We start from the raw sequence: 10,208 nt of genomic DNA, 5'->3' as shown, positions 1-10,208 counted from the left end.
TTGCAGGATCTGGTAAATTTCTTGGAGTGACTATAAACGAAAACTTGTCATGGGATGATCATATGGACTGCTCATTGAAGTAGTTAAATGGTTCTGTTTATGCATTGAGGTTTCTAAATAAAGCAACTGAGTTAGCTGCTAAGAAAATTGTGTACCATTCATATTTTATACTAGTTGTAAGATATGGCATAATTTTTTTGGGTGCTGAAGAATGAAACCTCCCAGAGGACTCAAGCTATAGAAAAAAATTATCAGGGTTATGACTGGAACAAACAATACACAATCATACAAACCTTTATTCACAAGTTTTGACTTACTGACAATTCCTCCTATGTTTATATATGAAAAACTTCTCTCTGAGCTAAAAGAGCTCACATTTTGTCGAAGTAAATTCGTTCTCCCTTGCTTATGAAACAAGGGATAAACAAGACTACATGTTACTTTGCCACAGACTTACATTATTTGAGAATACTCCATATTACATGGCTTTGAAGCTCACAATTAACAATAAAATGAGGCCAAAGTTCAAGAACTGGGAGCTAAAACCCACGGGAGCAAACATGGAAAAACTTTTAAAAAGCAAATGTTACTACAGAATGGATGATTTTATATATAAGGAAGACAAGTAGGAGATTTTAAATTTGGTTTGTTTTTCTGTTTTTTTTTTCTGCATCATGTTATATGTGTATGTGTATGTCTTCTTTTAATGAAGAGACTAGTTCCCTTTTTATGGAGGTATGTGTTCTTTTTATGTATGTCCATATTTATAAACAACAGAAACAAGTGTGAAAAATATTTAAAAAGAAAAAATTTAAACCATTGTGGAAAATTTTAAGAAACAGGAGAAATGTAACATGTATTTATTTTTTTATGTTGTGATATGCTTCTGGGTGCGTGTAAATGCTTTCTTTCAATGTATCTCGATATTTGTTGATATGTTATCATACCTACTGGAATACTTAGATTTTAAGGATTTTATGATGGATGCTACTTCTTTAGGAGACATGAGTGTCATTTCCATTTTACTGAAGTTATTTTTAAAGACCGGTCTCAGATAAACCATTGCACTGTTCACCAAACCTGATAATCCCAAGCTGACAGTAACAGAAATGAAGAACTTGTTTAAGACGTTTGCAACTACATGCATTTGTTTTTTCGAGCTATCTGTTCCTCTTTCTGTTTGGTCACACCTGTCTTTGTCTTCACTATATCCCATACAGTTTTTATTTTGTTGCCTGATGTAATTATCTACTTCTCTTAATAAAGCTGCTTTGATTTCTGGATTACTTGCTTCAATATTTTGCAGTATTCTTTGGAATACATTAAAATTCTAACCTCAGAGCCATTCCTAAATAGTAGATACTTAAGATACTTTTTGTCCTACACATGATATCTTTATTCCTTGTGTTACTGACGATTTACTTTTTGACTTCTGTGTAATTTGAGTTACCTTTAGGGAAAAAAAATTTCAAAAGAGGGGGTAACTTTATTAACGAATGCTTTGTATTTTACATTCGAGTCAGAAGTATTTTAAACATCTAACCAGTTCATGTCCTTGAGCAATCTCCCGAAATTTTCAGTTTTTGACTTATTTATTACCCCCCTGTACTCAGATTTAATAGATTTTTTATCCTGACAAGTTTCAACATTTAACACAAGATGCTGCATGTCATGATCAGATATCGCATTTACTATTTGTTTTGGTATATAACTTTTTGCCCTAGATTTGTGGCTCTGAGCACTATAGGACTTAACTGCTGTGGTCATCAGTCCCCTAGAACTTAGAACTACTTAAACCTAACTAACCTAAGGACATCACGCACATCCATGCCTGAGGCAGGATTCGAACCTGCGGCCGTAGTGGTCACGCGGTTCCAGACCCTAGATTTGTCTTCAAAGATATTACCAATAGCAGTCTCAGAGCATTTACATATCCTAGTGGGTCGATATGTGTGCATGTTGTGGTTGACGCATCAGTGCTCCCTGTACTGAACTTGCCCCACTCCACTTACCTGTCGCTGATGTGAATGTGCCGGGAGTGCTGCGCTGCTTGGAGGGAGCAGCCAGAACACATCTGCTGTTATGTCTTGGTCGACAAGGTGCTTCTGGCGTGCAGTTGAAGGATGCTACCACACCTCTCTGTATGTCGAGCATGGACACTATATGCAATGCTAAACCAGTCCTTTGCTACTTCAACACAGTTACACTCAGTGATCCTCGAGTTTCGTTAGTAACCTATTGCAAGTAAACATACTCTTTGAATATGTCATTATTTTAGATTTCTATTAACATTGTTCAGATGGTACATAATTTTAATGTCCAGATCTTACATGATTATTTTTCAGTTTTCATACATTTCATCTGTTTAAGCAAACTTATGTGTTTCTATGGTTCAGTTATTTGCATTTACACCTCTGATTAAGTTTTATGATAGTCTACTAGCCATTTTTCTGCAGCTTCACCCACAGACACAAACAGCACATATTGCACACAACTTCTTATCAGAGCTCTGTCCATCTCCTCCTCCTCACTCTTCCCATTTCCCCTTCCTCCTCTAACTGTATCTTACTCCTGTGTCTATCTCTGTCCACCTCCACCTTTCCCTCTCTTTCTGTCCATCTCCTCCATCCCCCTCTCTCTGTTTATTGTCTCCTCCCCCCTCCCCACTTTCTCTCTCCTGCTCGCCCTCTCTCTGCTAATTTCCCCAATTTCACCTCCTCTGTCCATCTTCTCCCTACCAATACATCTCCTCCTCCCCCTCTTCCTCTTCCACCTGTCTCCTATCCCTCTCCATTTTCCACTTGCCTCCACCACTTTCCCCACCTCCTTCCTACATCCTCCCTCTGCACATTTCGTCCTTCTCTCTGAATCTCCTCCTCTCACATCTTTGTTCACCTCCTCCTCCCTCCCCTCTCCCTGACCATCTCCTCTATCTTGTCTCTCTGTCCATCCCCTTCTCCACTCTCTTTCCATCTGCTCTTCTCACCTCTGTATCTGCTTATCAGCTCTTCTCCCTCCCACTCTATTATTTGCCCATCTCATCCTTCCTCATCTGTCTGCACATATCCTTGTCCCACCTCTTTGTCTGTCCACTTCCTCCCGCCCCTCTTCCCCTGCAAACATCTTATTCCCATCTCTACCTGTCTATTTAATCCCTCTCCCCCCCCCCCCCCAGCCACTTTCCATCTACCACTCTCCTCTCTCTCTGCTCAGTTCTGCCCATCCACACGTAAACTCGCTGGGAATGTATCCTGATAGTACTAGCATAACACGTGTCTCATACAGGGGAATCTAGATGTCAGGGGTTACCAACATTTGTCACCCCCACCCTCACCTCTATGGGAGTTAGGCAGGTTTCGCCCTTGCAACACTTCTATCCCAATAATAAGTAGTATGTATACCAAATATGGTTGAAATCGATGCAGTTGTTTAGGAAACGTGGAAAATACACACGCGCACACACACACACACACACACACACACACACACACACACACACACACAAACACACACACACAAACATATGTGCACACAAACACACACAGATTTTTTTATGTATGTACATGATTAAGGGATGTTTACTGTCTTTTGTGTGAGTGTGATTATGGTATATCTATTGCAGACAGGTTCTAACAGCTGAATGTTCTTGGGATGTGTTCAAGTTCACAGCTAACAGTGTCTTTCTCGCTGACAACAAGCGCACCATTTTTTGTGCACTACTGAAAAATGTTACACTACGTTTTGACAGTTATTTTCATGTTCTTTTTACTGTATGTAGCTTCATAAGTCTACTACTCTGTTATCATTTTGACTGACCTCAAGTGGTCTCGAGTTGTGCTGGCTTGAATTCCTACACTTGCCAATCATTGCAGCATGGTGCTGGAAGCAGTGTGACTGTGGCACTACCTAGCTGTGGCTTGCCAGGCACATCAGTGGAGCTTCCTTCTGCGTTCAGCCATCGGCATGTAAGTGCCAAGAGCTCACCTTGCTTTCCATGCAGGACGCTGCTCACTGTACCACTGCAAAGTGGTTACTTGGTCTACATAGAAGGCGGTGGCGACTATCACCAAATATGTTATTTTGTATATTAGTTAGGGCCGTACTGGAGGTAGCTTGCACGCTGGACTTCCAATTTGGTGTGCGCTGCCGGTATAGGTAGGCTGATTTTTTCATGTGGCTGCTGTGGCAAGTTCTGCATGCGAATAGGGCCCGACGGTATCTTTGTGTTAAGTCACGTTGTCTGGGATGTAGTTCCTGAGGTTTATAGGGACTGACTTGTTTTGAAGAATAAGAGTGGTGTTGAGTCGTATTACATGGACAAGTACTGATTTGTGTCGCTATTTGAACTAGTTGATGGGCATGATGTTCATTGTTTGAATTTTTTGCGATATACCATTCAGTCAAAATATTTCATAGTAGAAGGGGAGTATTTAGTAAGACTGCAGGTGTTTCTTCTAGCTTAGTGATAGAGTCATTAAATTACACCTGACTGTTAACCGGAAATGTCTGTTTTATTATGACTGTTTGGGAAGTCATTCGTAACATTTTATTAAAATTGTGTGGGAATTCATTTTACTTCTGCTTCAGTATAATTTTATGGGAAGCCATTTGTATCATTTTATTATAATTGTGTGTGTTTGTGTGTGTGTGTGTGTGTGTGTGTGTGTGTGTGTATGTGTGTGTGTGTGTGTGTGAGAGAGAGAGAGAGAGAGAAAGCGAGAGCTTATCTCTAAGTGGCACTTACTGGAGATTTTTGCGATTCAAAACCGTGTGATGAAGAAAGTGTTAATGGGAGTTTTAGCGGTAGTTTTTAAAGAAATGTTTGTTGGATGTTGGAGTTGAAATAAATGTAATATGCTTTCTAAAATGTGTGAGACTGGTTCTGCTCTATCTTCCTACCACAGCTGCACAGGGACATTCTGTGAGTGTTTCAGAAATTTGTGTTGAACCTATGGCCTGCAAGATAGGAAGACACCAGCTCACCATGCAGGGTTCAGAAGAGTGCAGCACTATGGACGTGATGTAATCAGACAATGATCTCAATGTGTGTTCCACTACACTCCCTGTATAGAAATTAGTGTACGGGTTCAGGCGTAAATTTATGTTAGCAAAAATGAAAATCTTAGATTTTCGTTATTCAGATTTATTTTTTACTCTAAGTATGACTTTATGACATATCAATCATAATTTTAATACGTACAGGATGCTAAAATATTGATACTGGGTGTTCACAACTGTGAAGCGAAATTCCTAACTATTCTAAGGTTCTTTAATAGTAAGAGGGTTGATGACCATGCCTGGGGGTCGATAAAATTCAAACAAATTGATTACAATTGGGGCCAGAGATACCAGTTAAGCTAAACTGCACAATTAAAATAACCAAATAATGGATGGGGGTCGGTAAAGAGCAATCAGAAAGAAGTACACAATTAAAACAATTCAATAACTTCAGAGTGTAAATCACTCTACAGTGGCTGGTCAGTCCTTTCCGTTAGATCGGATATATCGCGTGTTTTGTTTCAATTAAGCCCAACAATCGTGAATATGTTTAACTACAGGCCATGGTTGAATGTACGAAAAAACAGGAGAGACGGATACGACCGCAATGCTGAGTGTCAATTGAATATCACTTCCTGGTGTAGCGCGAGTGCCGCGTGTTTACTCTTCGTCGGCGGCAGCAGCGGCTGCTGTCAGCGCGAGCTGTGAACCTAGGAATCTATTCTAAATCTCTCTCGGCTGTTAAACACCATTCTGATGCATTTCCTATGTCTTTGGCGATGCCGATACTCCTAGTTGTTCTGTAGCTAAGTTAATTGGCATGGTACATACTATTTGGACGGAATAGCACTTAGGTCGTTGGGCTCAAACTACTTGCAAGTGTTAATCGTCAGTGCTCGGCGCAATTTTCCATACTAGGAGACTTTGCAGTTTAACTCCTTAGGAGTTAAGACGAGCCTGTGAGCAAATGTTCACATAATTACTCTCTCAACCGTCTCAGTGTGGCACGAATCTCCTTGCTAAAGGGTCGACGATTTGCTGCAAGAGAAGAGCCAATTTGTCTGTCTGTATTTTGCCTATTTCAATGCTGGTGGCCACTCCGTTTCTTTCTGACCAATCAGAGCATTCGTTCTTGTTATAACTCCACCCACTAGAGTTTCTGTAGCCTATCACAAGCTTCATTTCTTTCATAGGGCAGAGTTTAACTTCTGGTACGTAATACTGAGATAAACAGCTTCTTTCCACGTGGGTTTTTACACAGTTGGTCACAGTGAGTCACCAGTGTTTTGAGTTGGATTTCTCTGGACATTTATCTGTCATCTCCAGCCATGTTACCGTAGAAAGTCTTTCCGAGAATTCGACGTTAAAAGCAGCGACAAGGGCTGCTTTTGCCAGTGGCCTGCACAGTGGCTCCGGTGTCTTATTGTGTCCGCTAGATGTCCCTCTGTGAAGGTTTCAGCGAATATGGGTTGGGGCTTTCCGTCGTAAAATTCTCCTTCCCTCAGACCTACGTCTCGTAGCTCAAGTCTGGGAAATTACTTGCATGCAATTACTGGTGTGTGAGTGTTAGTGGTTTATATTCATGAGAGGTCGGTTTGTTTATTCGATTTGCATATCAATGGGAATTCTACAGTTTCACGTAACTATGTCCTGCAACTTTTCGATTTAACCAGAAATGTTTCAGGTATTCAATTTTGGTAAACATTTTTGGAATACAGTGATCAATTAATTGTTATATTTACATTAAAGTTCAGTCTTGATCACGTTATGTCTGTTTTAATGAGTAACCAGTTTCGGTTTTTTCTATAAAACCATCATCAGACCTGTGAATAAATTTTAAGAAATACTAGATACCAATCTTTAAATGAATGAAAAAGTCTAATGATGTCAAAATTTTTAACAAAATAAAATAAAATTAGTTATACCCATTGGCTCCCTTGGGTTGGTAGGTGGAGCTCTCCTTGTTGCTGTGCAGTCCACTGATGGTTATGAGTGCTGAGCACGAGCTTAAATATGCAGAGGCTCCGCCTACTTCCTGTCACACTACTTCATAACTGCCAATCAGCGTTCATAATATGGCGCCATCGTCAAAGTATAAAAGTAGGAAATACACTAATAACATAAAATTGATTCATTTAAATATCTGATTAACAGATAGTAGTTGTGTCTACAACTTATTTATACTTTGGATAAAAACAGTGAATTACGATGTGTGATAGCTGTGCCCTCTATGGACAACCTTAATACTATTACAGTGCCAGTTACATCAAAGATGTAAAATCCTTGGCGTTGTGGTATATATCGATTATACCAAGTCGCCTACATCACAATTGCATCTTCGTTGGATGCTGCAGAATCGTCTTGTTTTAACTGTAGTTTTTTTTTATGGCAATGTTCTTTATAGCATTAAGTTAGCAGCCAATAGTACGTTCCACATTATGTATATGTGAATAACTGATGAGACTGCTGATGCAGCATATTTTACATACATTGCTTTTGCCATGGGTATAACTAATCTTATATTTTTAAAAAACAATAGAGTAGATGCGTTTGTTATAAAATTTCGTCAAAAAGGTCGTAATAATATTTTTCGCGAAAATCTAATTGTTCATTGAGCAGCATTGATGATTTGGTTTTCAAATGAGCATATATCTCGATTTCTTCTAGGATATTCATAAGTAAGCCTTTATTTGCATAATGAAGTACTTGTAAATTCTGTTGTACTGTCCCCTCAGCATGATTATTGAATGTTATATGATGACCAAAAACAGATTTTGTTCGTGAGCTACCTGACGTATGTTCTTTGTACCTTACTGCAAAATTTCGACCTGTTTGGCCGATATATATTTTCTCACAGTCTCTACATTGGATCTTGTACACTCCTGATCTGGTAGATTTTCCATTATCTTTATTTACGGTATGTCTTAATTTTTGTTGTAAAGTATTGTCAGTTGTAAATGCTATTGTTATTCCAGAATTTTTGAATAAGTTAGTGATTCTATCTGATATGTTTCCCATATATGTCATCTTCATATATTTTGGATTACTTATTAGTGGAGTACTTTGTGATTGTTGTACTTTATTAAAAATGATATCTACCTGTCGTGTGTCGAAAGAGTTGGTTTTTGCAATTTGTTTTAAGATGGTCATTTCCTTTTTGATCTCATTAGCTTCTAGCGGTAATTTTAGTATTCGGTGTATCATAGACTTAAAAAATGCTTTTTTATACTTGTCAGGATGACATGATGTAGCATTAATAATAACATCAGTGGTTGTAAGTTTCCTGTATATGGTGAATAAATGTTTCCCGTTGTTATTAGTTATAGTGAGATCTAGGTAGTTAATAGATTTTCGATTTTCATGCTCAACTGTAAATTGTAACTTCGGATGCATAGAGTTTAATTTTATAGCAAGTTTCTCAATTTCGTCTTCTGAATTCTTTGGCTGGGACAGTAGGAGACATTTTCGTAAACCACATTGAGACGCAATTCCTGAAAAATAACCCTGATATCCCAAATAAAATCATATATTACAAGCGATATGTAGACGATACATTATTACTTTATAATGGTTCAGAAGTCGAAATTGAGAAACTTGCTATAAAATTAAACTCTATGCATCCGAAGTTACAATTTACAGTTGAGCATGAAAATCGAAAATCTATTAACTACCTAGATCTCACTATAACTAATAACAACGGGAAACATTTATTCACCATATACAGGAAACTTACAACCACTGATGTTATTATTAATGCTACATCATGTCATCCTGACAAGTATAAAAAAGCATTTTTTAAGTCTATGATACACCGAATACTAAAATTACCGCTAGAAGCTAATGAGATCAAAAAGGAAATGACCATCTTAAAACAAATTGCAAAAACCAACTCTTTCGACACACGACAGGTAGATATCATTTTTAATAAAGTACAACAATCACAAAGTACTCCACTAATAAGTAATCCAAAATATATGAAGATGACATATATGGGAAACATATCAGATAGAATCACTAACTTATTCAAAAATTCTGGAATAACAATAGCATTTACAACTGACAATACTTTACAACAAAAATTAAGACATACCGTAAATAAAGATAATGGAAAATCTACCAGATCAGGAGTGTACAAGATCCAATGTAGAGACTGTGAGAAAATATATATCGGCCAAACAGGTCGAAATTTTGCAGTAAGGTACAAAGAACATACGTCAGGTAGCTCACGAACAAAATCTGTTTTTGGTCATCATATAACATTCAATAATCATGCTGAGGGGACAGTACAACAGAATTTACAAGTACTTCATTATGCAAATAAAGGCTTACTTATGAATATCCTAGAAGAAATCGAGATATATGCTCATTTGAAAACCAAATCATCAATGCTGCTCAATGAACAATTAGATTTTCGCGAAAAATATTATTACGACCTTTTTGACGAAATTTTATAACAAACGCATCTACTCTATTGTTTTTTAAAAATATAAGATTAGTTATACCCATGGCAAAAGCAATGTATGTAAAATATGCTGCATCAGCAGTCTCATCAGTTATTCACATATACATAATGTGGAACGTACTATTGGCTGCTAACTTAATGCTATAAAGAACATTGCCATAAAAAAAAACTACAGTTAAAACAAGACGATTCTGCAGCATCCAACGAAGATGCAATTGTGATGTAGGCGACTTGGTATAATCGATATATACCACAACGCCAAGGATTTTACATCTTTGATGTAACTGGCACTGTAATAGTATTAAGGTTGTCCATAGAGGGCACAGCTATCACACATCGTAATTCACTGTTTTTATCCAAAGTATAAATAAGTTGTAGACACAACTACTATCTGTTAATCAGATATTTAAATGAATCAATTTTATGTTATTAGTGTATTTCCTACTTTTATACTTTGACGATGGCGTCATATTATGAACGCTGATTGGCAGTTATGAAGTAGTGTGACAGGAAGTAGGCGGAGCCTCTGCATATTTAAGCTCGTGCTCAGCACTCATAACCATCAGTTGACTGCACAGCAACAAGGAGAGCTCCACCTACCAACCCAAGGGAGCCAATGGGTATAACTAATTTTATTTTATTTTGTTAAAAATTTTGACATCATTAGACTTTTTCATTCATTTAAAGATTGGTATCTAGTATTTCTTAAAATTTATTCACAGGTCTGATGATGGTTTTATAGAAAAAA

The sequence above is a fragment of the Schistocerca nitens genome, chromosome 4, assembly GCF_023898315.1.
Source record: "Schistocerca nitens isolate TAMUIC-IGC-003100 chromosome 4, iqSchNite1.1, whole genome shotgun sequence".
Classification (NCBI taxonomy): domain Eukaryota; kingdom Metazoa; phylum Arthropoda; class Insecta; order Orthoptera; family Acrididae; genus Schistocerca; species Schistocerca nitens.
This window is presented reverse-complemented; position numbering follows the sequence as displayed.